The sequence below is a fragment of the Lepisosteus oculatus genome, chromosome 11 (assembly GCF_040954835.1).
Source record: "Lepisosteus oculatus isolate fLepOcu1 chromosome 11, fLepOcu1.hap2, whole genome shotgun sequence".
Taxonomy (NCBI): Eukaryota; Metazoa; Chordata; class Actinopteri; order Semionotiformes; family Lepisosteidae; genus Lepisosteus; species Lepisosteus oculatus.
Genome location: NC_090706.1, coordinates 16971542 through 16989916, shown reverse-complemented (window position 1 = coordinate 16989916; position 18375 = coordinate 16971542). Strand labels below are relative to the sequence as shown.

General features: G+C 46.6%; 1 protein-coding gene across 14 annotated transcripts in view; it reads left to right on the top strand.

The window, feature by feature from the left end:
* The window catches only part of nfixb (nuclear factor I/Xb), a 202478-nt gene that overhangs the window by 110672 nt on the left and 73431 nt on the right, over positions 1–18375 (top strand). The gene's annotated exons all lie outside the window — the stretch shown is intronic.

Genomic DNA, 18375 nt, shown 5'->3' with positions numbered 1-18375 from the left:
TGCAGCTTTTCCGAAGTTTTAGAGGGACAGAACATCACGATGCTGCTATAGCTGTGCGGCAACCGAGCTGTCTGGGCTGGCGTTGCCAGTTTAGGAAAATGAGCTCAAAGGGGGGGTGGAATCTAATGCTGTGTGTATGTGTAGTCCAGTAATCTCTGGCCTTCTCATTTGAAAATGAAATTTGCTTCTTGATGCGTTCCAGATTTTCTGAATGTGAACGGTTTTGTTTTTTTAAATTGCGACGCTAAACCCCATCCAGCCTTGGCATTGGAGAATCAATTTAGCAAATCGAACCTCATAAATCACCCGAGCCTTCCCCCCAGCCAAAGCGGGGCAGTTTGAAAGCTCTTCTGGCGGCGCTGGCAGAGCCGGAGCCCTGTCCATCACTCCGCGCCTCCGGCGGACACGGCGCGGCGCTCCTCCGCGGAAGGGCTCCACGCCGAGGCCGGCGGGAGCGTGTCCCCAGCCCTCGCTGCCCACTTCTCTCTTCGTGTTCCCCTGGAGTTTCTTTCTGTTGCTTTCCGGGCAGTAGAACGCCCTGCAGAAGCACCGGTGCGACTTGAAAGGACTGGAGGGGAGAAGGCCCGTCTGGGCGCAGGGTGCCTTTAAGACTGCAGGGCCTGGGTTAGATATTCCTCAGCGGAGCGGGTTTCCTGAGGTCACATTACTGAATATTACAGAGACATGTGGTATGCTGTCCCAGCGCCAACACAAACAGCTCTACCTTTCTGCTGCAGCGAGGGTTGGCTTAAAGGGCCGCTTTATACAGCCTGCTCCTCGTGCTGGTCCTGCAGGGACCCTTCACCCCAATTATTCAGTGTGCCTCGTTCCCCCTCGCCATCAGCGGGGACGGGGTGGGCCTGGGAGGGGGGCGACTGCATCTCTCCTCACTGATGGGCGCTTGGCTTTTTGAGAGGGGGGGGTCGGCCGGGCAGTTGAGCTGAGGGGAAGCACAGTAAGGGCAAGACCAACTACTGTAGCTGCGTTTTTAATTGTACCTGGCCGACATCCTGACTCCTGCACAAAACTCCTTTGGTCCAAGCCGCAGAGTGAGGGGAATGGTGATGACGTACCCCCAGACTGTGACATGTTCTTCCCGGGCCTATGCGTGTTTTCCGTGCTGACCGCTCGGTGGGAAAAGCGCAGCTTTGATTTGCGATGGGTTGGAAAATCTTCCCTGCATGGTGTACCTTGTAAAAGCAGTGGCAAAGCACAGCCAAGGCCTCGTGCACTGGTAAGAGCAGAGCAAATTGTAGCAGATCATGACAACGTAAGAGCAGCTGTGTAGGTGGACAAAGAGGTTCGCTGATGCAAAGCTAATCAGACAGTGCAGAATCTGGAGAAAAACTTTGAGATCTGCAAACTTCACCCTCTTGTGTACTTTTACAGTGGGTAGCCTGAAAGAACTGCAACCAGGCTTGTGCTGGGCAGATCATAGGAATAACAGAGAGGACGTGTGACCTGTCTGTCTTGAAAGACAAGGTCATATTGAAGTCAGAGAGAGTTCAGGCTCCATTGCTATCTCATCCTGTGTTATCACATATGGTATTAGTGTTACTGTTCTAGAACAGGGCTCCAAAGACGGAAAGCTGTCACTAATGTGTGCAAAAGCACTTTGTAAAGTGAGCCAAAAAATGAGTTTGTTGTGTTTCATAGAGTTCCAAAAGATCTGAAACAGAATCAAAGAAAACGTAACTACTGTCCAGAAACCGTCTTGTTTCATTTTCCCATAATTATAGCCCAGAAAAAATATTCCACATGTCTTTAACAGTAAAGTCAGCGGAAGAAAAGTGCGTGTCGACACATTTGCTATCGATTTAGGGGTCCCAAAAATAAACGTCGAAACACCGTTTTTTCGTGTGTGGAGGGGGAGGTGAGAAGGATTGCAAATGTGAAATGTTCTGTGTCTGGGTGTGGGGGGACAGTTCTTCCAGGGAACTGTGCTGGTTGGGCAGACGGGGGGGGCAGCTGTGTGTTGGAGGCTGCCTGCGATTGAATGGATGCCTGAACCGATGTTTAACATTTTCTCCAGCCTGCTTACTGTAACTGGGTCGTCATAATGATGACCTTTTGTTTTACTGGGCTTTTTCGAAATGGACTGGATTTTCCCGACAGACTCCTGGAAATTCAGCTTGTTGAAGGGAATGCTTGGCTTGTGCCTGTGGAATGCTGGTGGTAAAGTATGACTTTGGTACTTGGTAGGCAAGTGTCCATTCTCTTCCGAGAGCTTCCCCTCGTGAATCGGTTCTGCTGCCTCCTTGCCTGTGGGTGCATGGTCTGGGTCATGGGGTACCTCTGCTTTACCTACTGCCTTACTGCTCTCCACTCTGTTCTTACTGTGGCAGGCCCATATTGCCCTTCCTGCCAAAATGCTTGTTTCTGTGCTGGGAGTGCCAAGGAAGAGCCCGTGTCTGCTCTTCTCTGCTCTTTCCTAGCAGCCGTATAAATATACCCACCTTTAGCTAATGCTCTCCTTATGTAACCTGGGGCCTGCGAGGGGAGCTGGGTTCCTGTGGGCCTGAGGCGCCGCGGCCTGCTTCACGTCTGCCTGCCTCCAGAGCAGCCGGGCCGCGCGGGGAGGGGAGAGCTGCCTCAGACGCGCACACAGTGGACACTGTTGAACAGTACTGTGTATGGGGAAAGACCGATTTTGTTTCATTGCTTGATAAAAAAATAAAATAATTTCCCCTCTTAAAAACCGTAGACGGCTCTTATTTACCTGAGCATCGAGTATTATTACTAATCTCTGTTTTTGTATTTTGTATTGTATTTATATTCCAATTTGATCGGTTAATTTTATTCTCTCTACTTCCTGCCGGCTTTTATTGTTGTGTGGTGTTTGATACAACCTGGGAGATTAGTCATGGAGGAGCCAGTTTGACCGGTACTGGATGTGTTTGTCATCATTGTAGTAAGTGCCCATTAATGACTAAGTCACTTGTATAAGGGATAATTCAGACATGGAATAATTGGAATGAGTAAATTATGAGGAAATTGTGGTTCGCTTCACAAATAACTGCACTAGAATTAAGAACACCTGTTCTGAGAAGCCATTGGATCATTCATAGTGACACTTCTCTTTTAAATGCTTTTTATTGTATATCCGCGGCTCTAAAAAAACATCTGAGGTGTTAGGGCCCGCTCCTGTCTCTGCCTGGAGGTCTGTCGTACACTATATCATGGATGTTTGCGTTTCTTCGGCTAAGTTTAATATGGCAGTGATCTGGTGCGTAAATGACTGTTTTTTATCCCTAGCTACACAGTTGTCTTTTCCAGCCTGGCCTTTGTGTGTTTGGTTGTGTGCACCAAGATGGGGAGGGGGCGCAGCCCTCGCTCCAGTTGTGTCAGGAGCCCAATAAATCCTTTCTGGCTCTCCCACAGCACGGCTTTGACCTCCCAGAGAGACGGCAGGCAGGCAGCCACGCGACCCCTACTAAACACCACTTGTCAGGGTCCTGACCCGCCATCATTAGCTTGTTGACCTTTGACCCCCGCAGCCTCTGATCTGTGTCAACAGGCGTGACGGCTGAGAAAACACGGCAGTCAGGAAGGTGGGAGGGAGGGGGAGAGGGGAGGGAGTCGCTCGTCGGTGGCCTCGCTTGCTCGCTGCTGTGCAATAGCCTGGTTTCTATCAAGACCACCTTTCTACCACGAGCCAGATATCTTCCGCAAGCACAAAAGTGCAGAGATACGCACCAACACATCTCGGTCTTCTATCGTGGTTTAATGCCACTGCGCAACAAAAAAAATTAAATCTATTATGTGTTTTTCATATCAGAGTTTTGTTAGATAGGCATTCAGATGCGGAGCTGTTTGGGGGCCAATGATATTAATTTCATGTTAGCTTTGGAGTTTTTTTCTGAAAAGCCCTACTCTTTGTCTTTCCTTCTAATCACTTTTCACAATTGAGCTGCGATGAAACTCTAGAGCGAGCCCTCAGTAATAATGCCCCATTGTCTGAGAGCCGCGCGGCGCTTTTTGAAACGTCCTGTTCCCTGGAAAAGTAGGTGTGGGTCTCGGAGTGTGCGACACAGTTTCTCAGTTCTTTTTCCAAAGGATTTGTACTTCTCTCTTTTTCCTGCAGCTTTATATGTTAGTGCTTTGTAAAAAAAAAAATAGGAGGTGTTAGGTTATAGAATCATTTTTTTTTGCAAGAAACCTGAACTGAACGGAAAAAAGTAAAGATCCGAGCATGTGAGAAATGGAACGTGACAGGGTTGGTATCCCGTTTCCATATGGGAGGCCTGTATTTTGGGGCAAGCTTGAACAGCAATAGCGCAGCAGTGAACTTTTTTTCCGTGTTTTTGTTATTATTTGCAATCAGCTTTTACAGTCTCTTCGCTGCGCTCTCCCTCGCAGTGACGGGGAGAGAGGAGAAGGCTGGGCTGTGGTGAAAAGTGTCTGACTGGCGCGGTATCGCGTTTCAGATCTGCAGGCGGCTGACCGGGCACGCAGACAGGGCATGATGGTTGACCGCTTACAATCAGTGAAATTGCCCCACTAAGGCTGTGCCGGCATTTCGGGGGCTGCATTACGGAGGATTAGAGTGGCTCTCTGGCTCTGCTGCGATTGACCGTGTCTCATTAACTTCTGCAGTACTGCACACAAATAGCACCCACCGTTAAAAGGAATATGAGCGGAGGGCAGAGGGTGGAGGAGCTGTAATTAGAGAGAATGAAGGGAGAGGTTTGGAAGAATATATGCTTATTAAAGCTCGTTCTGATCCTCAGTGACCCCCGACTGGGTACCCCTTCTCTAGGAACGGACTGACAGCTTGTGTGTCTCAGCTGACGCCTCTCTCCCAGCGAGCCCAGGGCTCCGTCGGGCCACCTCCGGGCCAAACAGTAGTGACCGTTGGCCTGGTGCATGCTCCTGGAAGTGTGACCTGGTGGCTAGCCAGGGCACGGTTTGTCTGCGTTCTTTTTTCCATGTCTTCCATCCAGATTTACCCAATCCCTTCTGAAAGGCCGAACATTTTCTCTGTGCCAGCCGGGCTGCAGCGGTCTGGTACAAATGCAGAAATGTTCTTAGTCCTGAACCAAATGGAGCAGAAAGCTTGTGCCCCCCCTGTCGTCGGGGTGCGCTACAGGAGTTAAAGGGGGGAGCAGCCTGGCTGGGGGACCCTTGTCCGATGAGGACCCACCGCCTGAGACCTCTTCCCAATCCACTCCAATCCACAGAAACGGAGATGATGCCAGGAACTTTTCATACCCCCAGAAAGTTCCCTGCAAACACAGTGGAGACGCAGAGACGATTCAGGCTCTGCTAACTGCTTTGTGTTCTGCTGTGTGACTGGGAAGACCTCTCGCTGAACGTCCTCTCTCTCTTGTTCAGATTTCCTGCTGGAGTTTCTTTCTGTTGTTCTGAAGTTGGTTTGCAGTGGCCATTCAAGCGTGCAAATGGTCAATGGTTACAATAACTTTGCAACTGAATACCTTTTCATCCAGTACCACAAATCGCTTCCAGATTTTTAACAGTCATTTATTGTTGGGAGAAATTTGAGAAAGAGTGGTAAACAAAACCAAAATTATACTTTTGCATCTCCGCCTGTTTATGGGTGTGGAAAAATAAGGAAAATGGTAATTCTCTTATTTCTTCTTTACAGAACACATTAGGCGTGCATTGTGAGCCATTTATAATTATAGCATTAACTGCATAGAACAGGACCACATGGAATACTAAATGAAAGCTGGTATTTATCACACATGTTGCTTTCTTGTTAATGTGCAAGGTTCATTTCTTGCCAGGGCGGCAATAAATTGGTAAACGCAAAGTAAATTTCAGATCTGTCTACAGCTTCAGGTTCATGAGCGGTAAATCTATGCCATGCTCAGGTGCACTCTGAGTAGGCAAAACAGGCTGTGTTTATTAGGGCAACATACAGTCTTCTGATCCAGGTACATTTAGGACAGCTATTCTCACCTCTGAAATATCCATAGATGTTTCTTCTTTTTGAGGAAATTGGCATATACATTTTCTGGTATTAATAGTGTAGTAACCGAAATGCTTCATTTCAAAATATCCAGCTCATTGAGGCGAGAGCCTCTTCTCCATCTTGCTTGTCTGCACAGAAAGCCTGCAGGCAGCAGCAGCTCAAGGAACTTCCTGCTATATCTGTTTTGCTGTCGGATTCTGAAGTGTGAGCGACCAATGAAATCACGCTGACGTCACAGGCTGCTGTTGTGGCCATTGGCTGTGAATAACACCGCAATCCAGCAGTATCTTAGCAACTCGATGTGGTTGACAAAAGTACGATATGGAAAAGCACCCAGGACAGAATGGTTGGTTCTTTAGAGCCTTGCACATACAACCGTCATTCCATACAGACTGATGATAACAGAACTAAGCTTGCCTTTTTCACATATGCCAAATGGTTTTACTCATTCACTCATGCCAACCAGACCTCAGTCCACTTTGCAGCATGCAGATAATTAGCACGGTCCCCCTGCCTGTTCTGTGAAGCTCTTCCGTGTCTGGGCTTCTAGATTACCGTCTGTGGAAATCTTAGACTTGTTGCAGATGGTGTCAACATTGTTGCAGCATAAAAGTGAAAGTGTTCGGCCTTCACGTCCTGGGTCTTGTGGGGGGTCCGTGTGTGTGTGATGCCTTTGTGGTGGTGAAACAATAGCGGTGCTGCGAAGCACCGAAACATCTGGGAAATGATGTTAAACCCTGTTCAATTAGGTAATTAATTAGGCCAGTTTAGTAGTTTTCTAATTGATCCAGTAAGAAGCAGGAGGTCCTCCCGCTCTCCAGGGCTCAAACCAAAGGGAAGAGAGTTATTAGCCGCAGTGTCAGGCACCATAAGCCAGGACGTGACTTGACAGACCAATGTTTTGTAGCTTGTGCACTTTTTTTATTTTTCGGGGGTAGTGTGCGTCAATCAGGCCAGTTTACGCTCATTAGTAATAAAACGAATGTTAAGAAATTAAACCACATTTTGTTGTGCATTAAAAAATCTTGGCTCGGCTCACGTTCAGCTTACGGCCTCCAAGACCAAGAACCTGTTTAGGAAGGCCAGTCTGGGCCGGTGGGTTATGGGATGTGGGGATTGGTCCTACTTCTGTGTGCCCCTGCCATTTTTTTTGCCACAGGGGAGGGTGGGGTGGCCCTTGATCATTTGCCTGCTTTCTATGCGGTGTGTAATACATTTTGATGCCATCTAGCTCTTCTGAAAGGGAACACGGTGCCAGGGATTCTTCTCCTTTCATTCGTGAATCCGGAAGAGGAACGTGATCGAAACGGGACAGGCTGGATCCCCTAAGCCCAGCTGTGGCACCCGGACGCAAAGAAGCAGCACGCAAAAAATTCTCCACTCCCCAAGTAGGCAGTTCTGACATTTCAGTCAATCAGTCCTCCCTTCGGCTCCGTCCGCCTGTCGCCGCCACTCGATCACGCTCGCCTGTGCCACCGGAACACCAAGCGGGCAGCCGCTCGAACGGCGAGGTGCTGTGAAGCCTCCAGGAGTACGCGGTCGCCACAGAGGGCAGATTTGTTCTGGAAACGGTTTACTGTTGCATTACTCAGCTTTGTACCGCATTTCAGAATTCACACAAGAACAGAGTTACTTGTCTGTGTGCATGTGTACTTGTGTAATTGAACACAGCTTATTGTGGAAAGTATTTCAATGACTCTGGAGAGTCTGGGACTGTGACAGAAGGCCTTGAACCGCCCCCCACCCCTGACACACACACACACACTCCGACACACCCCTCCTGGCCTGCGGTTTGGCAGTTCTGGGTTCTTTCCTCCAAATACATTACACAGCAGCTTGAATTATTTAACTGGGACCGGCTTTTTTATTCTAGCTTGTTTTTTTAATGCTTTTCCCCAAAAAAAAAACACATGGAAAACTGCCCCACTGGTTAAGTTTTAACCAGTCCCAATTTAGATTTGAGAAATACCAAAAAGTAATAAGAACGTGCTGTTGGAAGCCATGCTGTTAAATTACAGTGCTGTGAACTGTGTCAACAGCACCCGGGCCCATACGAATCCGACGGGCCAGACAGGGAAACGACTGTGGGGGGGCTCTTTTTGAGAAGTTCTGCCGCTCTTGGGAGAAATGTTAGTTGCTGAAAAGCGAGTGACGCCACATGAAACAATTTAAAGAGATGAAAAAGTTCCCTCTTTGGAAATGCTACCTTGCTGCCCCGCGAACTGGTATTGTTTTATAAACAGAAAGAAGCGAGTGGACTTTTTTTAAGCTGTTAATATTTTAGCATTCATGAAAGTAAGTGTTTAAGTCCCACTCTTCGCTGAGGGTCTCTGAGCTGGTCGTTTCCTGAAGATGCTGTCGTTTTGAACTCCGGAGCTGTGTTCCCAGTGGCACAGGTCTGAAAGGATAAGCCAGACGTGGCCAGACCTTATCCTAGAGAGAGAGACCTCTCCGGCAGGTTTTATCAGTCTCTTAAATCCCCCGCTCGTAGAGGGTCTGGAAATGCACGAGCAGGAATGGCTACCTGTAGTTCCTGGAGCTGGAGAGGGTGGTTCTTTTTATTTCGAATGATTTTAAATTGGAGGGTGCAGTATATTCACATGTGATGCCCTAATCCTGCTGGACTGTGGCTCTCTGGGGACTGGGGTTGGCCACTGCTGGGATAAGCAACAGTGTCACCCCTTCTCACCTGATATCGTCAGATCTCAGAAAGTCAGCAAGACTTACGCTGGTCAAGTATTTGAATGGGAGACTAATAAGGAAGACCAGGCTGCAGCTGTAAGTGGTTTTAGTGGAGCAGCAGGTGGCTCCCTTCCTTATCCCAGTAAGGTGACCAGGGACACTGTGCTGTAGGAGATGTCTTCTTTCAGATGAGATGTTAAACCACTGTTGTAAAGATGAGGTGTGTTAGCCCAGGTGCCCACTTTGTTTTTTGGGGGGTTGTTTACACAGTCTAGCTTCCCTGAAGTTAATCCCCTTAATTGAATTGTGAAGCAGGTTGTTCTCCCCCTGAGCTGCTGTACAGTGTGTGTGCTGTGTGTCATCTAGGTGGGTGACGTATGTCAAGGTCTTTGAAGGCCTTTCAGATCATTTAGGATGAAAAGCGCTACAAGTAGGAAAGGCCCTGGGAGAGCGGGGCAGCTTTTCACGATTGATGCAACACGTTCAAACTCTTTTTAGTTCTGTAAGGGTTGGGGAGCTTGCCGGTGTTTGCTCAAAGGGTTGTGGGAGCACCGAACGAACTACCCATTCGTCAAAACATACCTCGCCGCCATTCAAGAAGCAGCTGGAGGAAATCCTGGGATCAATTAGTTACTGAATACCGAATGGCCTCCTCTCGCGTGTAACTATGGAATCAATCAACTGCCTTTTAACAGCACAGTTTAAAACCGAGGTGCCACTTCATAATAAAGTTAACACTACACCCAGCAGGCACCCAGTCCTCGGCTGTTAATAGGAGCACTGTTGTCTTGAGCAAAAACAGTCCTGTAATTTCCAAATGCAAGCTGAAAAGGGACATCTTTGCTTTTCTTGTCAGAAGCAAGCCAGAACACCTGAATGAGTATATCGGCATCTGTTATCATTTTCTTTCATTTTTTTTGTGCATCAGAAAATGAGCTATTTCCAGAAGCTCAGAAGATAAACTGAAAAGTTAACGTGCATCTAAAGTTGATTTATTTGTGTGAATCAATTGTTTGGCAAAGTTTTGTTTAAAAAGGCTACCTCTGGGCCTTTAATACATAGCTATTTTTAGAATTAAATGAGTTACAATCCTGCAGGATCTCACCTCTTTGAATGTCTGGATCTGCTGGAGCCAGACGTTGAGCAGAGAAGAAATCTGAGTTGTGGGGCAGGGGAACCTGCACTTCTGACCAGTGCCTTTAAAAGCTGACAGCGGAGAAAAGGCAACTCTGAGCCACACCAGTCCTCACCGATTGATTGGTCGTGTTTATTTTTTGCTATCTGTAATGATCCAATAGCTAAAGAAATGAGAAAACCTGCAGGATTTGTGAATCTCCAGGGCTGGACTTGGTCACTCCTGACTTAAGGTACAGTAGGTGTCTTAGGGAGCACTTGCGTGGTATATGCACAGTAAAACTATTCCCTTGCAAATTTACCACGTAGGGCTCTCACAGGATCAGGATTTTAAAATTGTCAGGGTTGTCTCCATTGAAGGAAAACAAGCATCCCAATTGTTATACAGTATAGAGACCTGAAGCACTGCATGGGAGCTGTGCAAGTTTGTCTTCATGTATGGGCGTGCATCTGTATGAAGCACTTGGGGAGATCTGATGCCTGGAATGGGGTGAAGGGGTTCAGTCTGGGAGCTATCAACATCTGCAAACCTGCCCTTTCTCTCACTCTCTGCACCTCTTCAACAAGCTCATCTCTCTGCAGCCATTTCTGAAGCAACTATGTCAATTTATGCATGTTTATTCAGTGCTAGAGCTCCAGATGTTTTGTATTATGCATACGTTATGACAGCTATTTTTTTTTAAATGGTAAAAATCGCTGAAAGGAACTGGGGGTAGGCTTAAAAAAACATTAAGAATGAAAAAAACTGCATTAAATGTAATTAACCAACCACAGCCCTTGAGAAACTCATAAAGACTTTTGTGTCTCTTTGTATATATATATTAACTTAAATGACATCTGTTAGGGTGGTTTCATACCTTCTCTATTCCCTCCCCGCTCTCAGTTTCTTGGAAAAGATGGTGAAGTTTGCCTGCCAAAAATAATTGCTTGTTTGCTGCTATTTACTCCTGCCCCATCGAAAGTCGAGAGGCAAAAAATCTGGCTGCAGAGCCCAGTTGATGTTGTGCGTGTTCTCTCGTCCCACCCGTTGAGCAGCCGGTTCGGTCCAGAAGAAGGACGGGAAAGCAGTAGGATCTCCGGGTACTTGTGTCGGCGGGCGACCTTGCGGAACCACCGACCCAGCATGTGCAAGAGACGGCTCTATTTGAAATGCGTGTTTTCTCAACCCGCATTACAAGCAACATAATTTAGATCTGGGACGTTGGTACAGTGAGCCAGCGCTGTGCATTGAGACTGGTGATGTTGCGTTGTTGATCTTTACTGATAATGTTGTTTTTGGACCAGATTTTCTACAAACTAAATAAAGCTGCAATGCTCCTATACTGAGAGTATAATCAGTGATTACAGGCTGGAGCTTTGCAGTAATCAGATCACATAGAAGACACATTTGGCAGATTGTGGCGTGTGAGTGTGTCGTAGGGTAATGCAGTGTGAAAATCTTCGGGGCCTTGACTGAAATTATCAGTGGAGTTAGTGTTAATTTGCAAAGTGCAGTAGCCTGCGCTGGCTGAGAGTCCAGGAGCTGAGATAAAAGTGAGTGTGTGTTTTTGTGGGGTAGTCCAGGTTGCTGTCCAGCCCTGGGGTGTGTGTTGGGGCAGAGGAGGGCTGCTTTCTGTCAGGGCCGTGTTTACTGTATCTCCCACAACACCCCACCCCCGCCCCGTCCCTCCGAGATGCAATGTAAACAATAAACTCTTTGTTACTGTAACCTCTCCTCTGCAATCCAAATTCCTCACATGTTTCTTCCTCCCCAACTCTCTGGTCTCCGTCTCTCTCCAGCACTCATTCCCTCTCGCCTTTCTTTCCTCTCAAGGCACTGTGATGTCTCTTCCCCCTAACAGTCAATTTCTTTCTCTTTTTTTTCTTTCTTCCTGTCTGATTATTCTGTCTGACCTTACTTGGCCGAACTCAGTCAGAATCAAGTATCAGCCAGGCCTTTTGACATCTTTTTTTCCTCAGCCTGCTGATTATCTAACATGAACAATCACGAAGAGCGTTACTTTGACTCCTGGGTGACCTCTGAGCAGGTGAAAGGTCAGGTATAACGCACAGATACTGGTCTGTAGATAAATCTTTCTGGATGATAATTTGAGAGGGAAGCTTTTAAGATCTTTTTAGCCTCCAATTCATTTCATTTTTTTAAAAAAAAACAGCATTGCTGTTGCTGCTATTCTGTGGGCTGCAGGTATTTTTTCCAAACCTTGCTCATGAACAAAGAGAAGGGGCGTATAGGATTTATAATTCAAATATGTAGTTCCCTGATGTTTTTGGGACCACGCACAAGTTTGTCCACTGTTTCAGCCAAGTCAAGAACACTTAATTTTGCAAAAAAATAAATATTTAAGTCATAATTCAAACTTTCATGCATCAGGCCCAGTTCCCTGTATGTTTTCACTCACAAAAATGTTTCAGTTGGAAAATCCAGCCTTCCAGTGGGTACGTAATAAATCTCTGAGAAATGTAAAATAATAAACAGATGTTGCAATAATCTTCTCTAATAAGATTTTTCTTCTGCCATATTATAGTAGCATTACTGATAAATCCAGATGGTGCTTTTTTCATTAATTCAGTAATTTACTGAGATGTTCCTTATGAGAACTGAAGTCTGTCCTGGGAAAACTTGACATCCCACAACTTTATATTTTTACAACTTTTTATTATTATTTTTTATTCGAAATGAAAACAGTATGAGGATGGGAACCAAAATAAAAACAGAATCTTATTGCAGGGCGGTTCGATCCATTTCAGGATTTGTCAGCTGCAGACTTTGACCCAAATTGTACAAATGATACAGAAAAGAAAAAAAATGTGGCTTTGCCTGCATCTTATATATGGGAGCATGCATCTTGCATTTCCTGAAATGGTCCAGATTTCAGAACAACAGAAGTTATTGCTATCCTTTCATTCCAGCCCACCTGGGGTAACTAGAAAGTAGCCCCAAACTAAACATTTGTTTTCTTTACACAAAGGGTTGTAGATGGGATGAAATAAACTTTCAGATCACTGGAAGATCTTATCTTATCTTTTATTCAGGAGTGATCTTGAAAAAGGTCTTGGTTTGCTAAGATGCAAGCAATTTTATTTGTTTTCTGCCATCTTAAGGCATGGTGATGCACAAATTGTTTGACCAGGCACATAGCAATTTATTTAATCAGGCACACAGCCAATCACTGATTCAGTTTTTGGCTGGCCAGTGTCTCTCTTGGCTGTCGGATCTCCTCTTGAGAAAACGCTTTCTTAGCCGAGGCCGAGACTGTCTGAGTTGAGCCCTGTCCACGGCTGTCAACAATCATGCAACTTTTTATCGGTTAGATGAATGGAGTCATATGGGTGCTCACTTATCATGAGTCTCTGCTTTGTACGAGTAAAAAAGGGCTCCTACAAAAGAGAGCAAGTTGCGTTTATTAATCCATGCCGATTTTGCAAAGAGGTATTCCGAAATCATGGCACGCGTGGCTACAGGATGTCCGAATAAAAAGTGACTCTTGGGATTGCCTCCTGTACCAAAGCCTGGATTTTGATTTATGTTATTCAACTTTGGCATTTTTAAAGCTAAGACAATAGGGCATTAGACACTAATGGTCTAAAAAAGCCTCTGCCTGCAAAACGTGCAGGAAAGACCTCCGAGCTGCGGTTTGCTAATTCATTTTCCATCCTTAGCATTAGCTTAAGTGACATCGGCACTGCTCCCCACCACGGCGCTTAGCTGAACTTTCCACTTCATGAATGGAGTGACTGTCGGGGAACATAGCTGTTTCTTAAAAATGATATTAAGACGTGCCTGCGAGCACCTTTTTTCATATGCCACATGACTTTTGGGTACTGTCCTTCTTTCTACATGTTTACTATTGATGTCCAGAGTCTTTAGCTGCAGTGGGTTTTCAGCCAATTATATTGCAGCATCCGAGAAATCCCACAATGCGAGTCCAGCGGAAGGTGTTCCTAAAGGAATGGTGTTGATACCACGTATTGGTGCCGTTGTCTTGTAATTTTGCTTGCAGGGCCATTGGAAGTGGCTCATTTTTGAGAGTTTCTGTGTACTTTGCACTGCCTGTGATTGAGCACGGCTGAGGTCTTCCCAGTGTCCTGGACCCTCACTACGATGTTCTGAAGGTGATGCTGCTGTTAGCACAATTGTTAACTGCAGGATGAAGATGCAGTTTGGCATCATGAAGGCAAGGAAAAGAACTTTCCTAATTATCAAATTGCACAGCTCTGGCAGCTTTGTTCGGTTGGAAAATGGGGCGATAAAGTGTGAGCCCAGACTGGCACACAGGCCCTGAAAAGAACACCATCTCCCCCTTGTGACGTCATTGAGAAAGTGTTCGTTAACCCTCAGTAGAAGGAGTATGCTCACCTTACCCTGTCCTTCTGCTTTCACTTGTTTCGTTAAGGCCCTGAAGAAGAAGCTACAGATTCACTGTTCATATGTCACATAACTGTGCAGCAGCTGCTGTTCGAGGTTCGAGTGGGGAGCTGTGTCAGTGTGCGTTGGCTATAAAGGAGCAAGTTGAGGTTAATTCCACGCAGAAAAGTCAAAAGAAGAAACCGTTTGGGCTATTGAGCTCTCTTCGGGCATGAGGGCTTGCTTTCATCTTTGGCATGGCTTGCCTTTATCCCATGTGAATTTTATGGCCTTGGCTGAGGATATTGATTGGCTCCAGTCTTGTCTCATTGGGATCCTGGCAATCCCCTTGGTTCAAAAACAAGCAAAACTTCAAAAGCCAGACAACGTCTTTGACTCGCTGACTCTGTCCTTCGCTACCCTCCTCCACCACCCCCTGCGCAGGTTTTTCCTGCCCTGTCCCTTCGCCTCTTCCCCTTCTCTCTGCTACCCTCCACCCTCTGTCCCTTTCTCCCTCTCCCTCTGCAAACATCCTTTCTCCCACTCTCTCCTTTCGCGGTCCTCCGTGCCTCTTTCCCCCTCGGCCCCAGCCTTTCTCTCTCGCACGCCCTGCGGCCTGTGTGCGCGTCTCTCTCGCCGTGCTGGAAGCAGGGCCGCAGTGGAATGCAGGCTCGCTCTCATTATCACACGGCGTGGATGGGGCTGTGTGACTTGGACAGTTTCCAGTCGGCCAGCAGCTCTGCCCATTCCTCTTAAGGAGGCCCCGTGTTTTAGGGGCAGGAGTCTGCTCGGCGCACTAGGGAGACCTCATTAGACACCCAGGGTGAGAGAGCGATGGAGGGGGGTGCTTCCTCCCGTCAGGGTCGCCGCGCTGCCAGTGTATCCAAGTCGCCGGAGCCGATGGCTCCGGTCGGAGAATGAAAAATTCCAGCTAAATGGATTTGCCGTATTTTCTTTGAAAAGGTTTCGAATCCTTTGCAAGATGTGCTCACTATGTTTCCTTCCTGTTGTTCATTTTATACTGTGCCTGCCCGGGCTCCTGATTTTTCTTTTACATTTTTTGCAAAGGGCATGGATCTGTAAAGGCCAGCATCTTTAGGAGAGCACGTGTGCTGTTTGATTAACCCTTTCAAGGTGAGATTTGGTGGAGAACAATATAAAAGGCTGCCTGCTGTTGCTGACACTAAAGTTCCACATTCTCCCAACCCTTAACCTGCATCAGAATAAACAGGGCTGTGAAGTTTGTCACCTGGACAGGTGTGTCCTGTAGATTCCCTGTTGGGGAAAATCAGCTCCAACACTGAGAGCTCAGCTTGCAGTCCTCTGAATAAGGCAGACTTCACCAGATAATCAGAGGGCACCCATCTGTTATCAGTGCTTCTTCCTTAAGTGTAGCCCACCAGTGAGAATACTGGTCCATTCTGATCACTGGAGACAACTAAAGCCTAAAGCAAGACTAGGGGAGCTGAATGTAATTATAGTTGTAGAAGGTTTAGAAAAACAAGTTGTACAAAACCTGTTATTTATTGCCTAGTGGATTGTTGGAGCCCTTGCCTTAATAATAGTAATAGCACCATGCATTAAGCACAAGAAGTCTTATATCACCAATATATTCTTAGCTCCAAACCCAACCATTGATTTAAAAAATCCTTTGCATCTTTCCTACTCTTTGTATTTTCTGATGCATAATGTGTCTTTTGCATAATTGGCTCATCACTCTGTGTGTATTAATGTCTGTGTTTTGTGTGAAGGTTTATATAATGATTGCCCAATGCCAGGATGCTTCTGGAAGCAAACTAATGTGCCTTAAGCCACTGCTACTCCAAAACAGAATCAGAGTGATGTGTGTTTGTGTATCTTTATATCACTTTCCTCTTCACCTTAGCCAGTGGCCAGGCCTGTACATGGCTTGCCTAGGAACTGTAGTCACACTTGCAGGCTGATATGTCTTTGCATGACTGAGGCAGATGCTGAAGTGACGGTGTTGTTGATTTGATGTTCTAGGGCTTGTGCAGATATGCATCTTCTTTGCTTTTGCAGAGTAAAATGCATCCTCATGTAAATCTATAAATAAAGCCCTGTGCTCATGTATATAAGACAATTTTCTACTTATATCAGAAATGCCAGCAAAATTTGCATAGAAGGATTGAGGATGGAAGAGAATACCTTAAATCCATTAGGTATTGCTCTTCTGTCAGTTCTCTGTATATCACAACCTGAAATTAGCTAAACCTAGAATAGGTTGCTGTACAACGAGAGTCTTAATTTCCATCCTTGGGAATATTGCTGTATTTACCTAGATTCCAGGCTGCAGAAATACCTCATGTCTCTCCAGCCTGACCCTCTCCTCTCCAGCTCAGTGGGCCATGCCCAGGTGCCATCTTGGGCCTACACACTCAAGGAGTATGCCTAGCACTCTACAGTGCAAGTCCGTGTGCCTTCCTGGGTGGGTAAGCACTTAGGGCAGCTTTTCCCGTGTGGAGAGCTGGTAGGGCTCAAATTTAATCAGGTCTCCGGCTGAAGTTTATTTTCCTCCAATCCGAAATGAATGAGTGAGAGAATAGACTAGGACGAGAAGGAAAGAAACTGGATGTGTTAGATGTAAAACATTAAGAATGAAAGCTAGAAATCAGAATGGGCATATGGCTGACTTTGGATGAGAGCGTTTGAAGAGGAGGGACTCTGTTCCCGAATGGAAAGGTGTTTGCAGCTTCGAGGAAACGGATCTGACTCTGTGCAGGAAGACCTCGCCGCTCGGCTGCCTTCTCTGCCCCGATATAAAGGGAGGTCAGCAGGACACAGTTCCTGCTTCCGTGTTGGAAACAATGCCTGTACTACCACAGGCTTGAAGAAGGACTGTTCCAGCCATCGGGGGCTCTCCTCAGAGCTGTACACAGCACAGACCTGTCCAGGGCTTCAGAGCGACAGGCAGGAACTGCAGGACAGCGCATGTGCTAAACTGGTGCAGTCCTGCTCCAGTGCAGCATTCTGGAGCCCTGCACTGGACTCGCCAGGCCTCTATAAACTGCAGCGCTCAGGTGGAGCTGCCTCCTTTCCTGGGAGCAGAGCAGTATGCCAGCCCAGTACCACGGCTGAGGATGGAGTGACCCGGGACCCCCAGCTGTAGGTGACTGAAGAAGGGCTCTTGTGCATCTCCCACTAGTCCAGGGGAAAACAGGTCGAGATCAGATCCACCAGCAATGGCCACTGCCATAGAAAGATCCAGCCTGTCCAGGACGGAACATTTTTGTTCCTGCTGCTGATTTGGCCATTTACTACCTCCATCATCCCCCAGCCCCCCACCCATCTGAGTCACCAGCTCAGCACATGCTTTCAAATGTTATGCAAGAGAAAGCACCAGTTACAACGAATCAGGTTTCATGAAGACGAAAGGGTGGCAGGAAGCCTTCCATAAAACACAGCTCAGATCCCACTCTTGAGTTTATTTGTTTTTGAGGGAGCCAAATACTCAGCTGGCCCTTCCAGTCCACCATATCCACCCCCACGCCCCCACTGCCACCACCTGCTCCCGGTCTGCAATGCTGGAGTACACACGTACACCTTTCTAATGGGGTTTTGCCTTAGCACGTGGTGCCACCTGGTGGTTTTAATCTGTAACTGTTGCGCTGTGAAAAATAAGTCGAACTCCTGATGGCAGTCACGGGAAAGTAAAACAGATGATAAACTTCAGCATCATGACTGGGCAGTTAATTTCCAGACACTCAAATTATTGTTTCAATCCTTAACTCTCTTAGTTTCTGTTTGTAACACAGGCTCTTAGGTTTACTTTAGTCCTGAAATCCGGTTATCCAGGTTGACTTTGTCAATACTCTTTCAGGACAAAGCCTCCTCTGTTCAAGACTAACAAGGTTCTGTTCCTTTAGCCGGTACAAGACGTTCGTCTAGGGCCAGGAATTAGCCTTTTGCCCTTGTTGGAACTGATTCCAAAGCAACAGTGTCCCTGTTTCCCTGCAGTGACCTGTTACACAGCATTTCTGGTTTTGAAGGTTGCTGACTCGCTCCACACTTAAATCTTGAGTAAAATTAAGTAAGAGGTAATTAATAATTGCATAGAATTGTTTGCAATAATGGGAATTACTGGGGTATAGAAAGAGTGCAGTGCATTATTTTATGATTTGTATACAGCTCTTGTTCCAGCTGGCAGAAGAAAGTCCCTGTTGAAATCTCCAGCGACACTTTCATGGTAAAATGACCACCAGATAAAGATCTTCCCTGCCATACCCAGTAGGCTTCTTTTTTAATTTTTGTTTTCTGCACC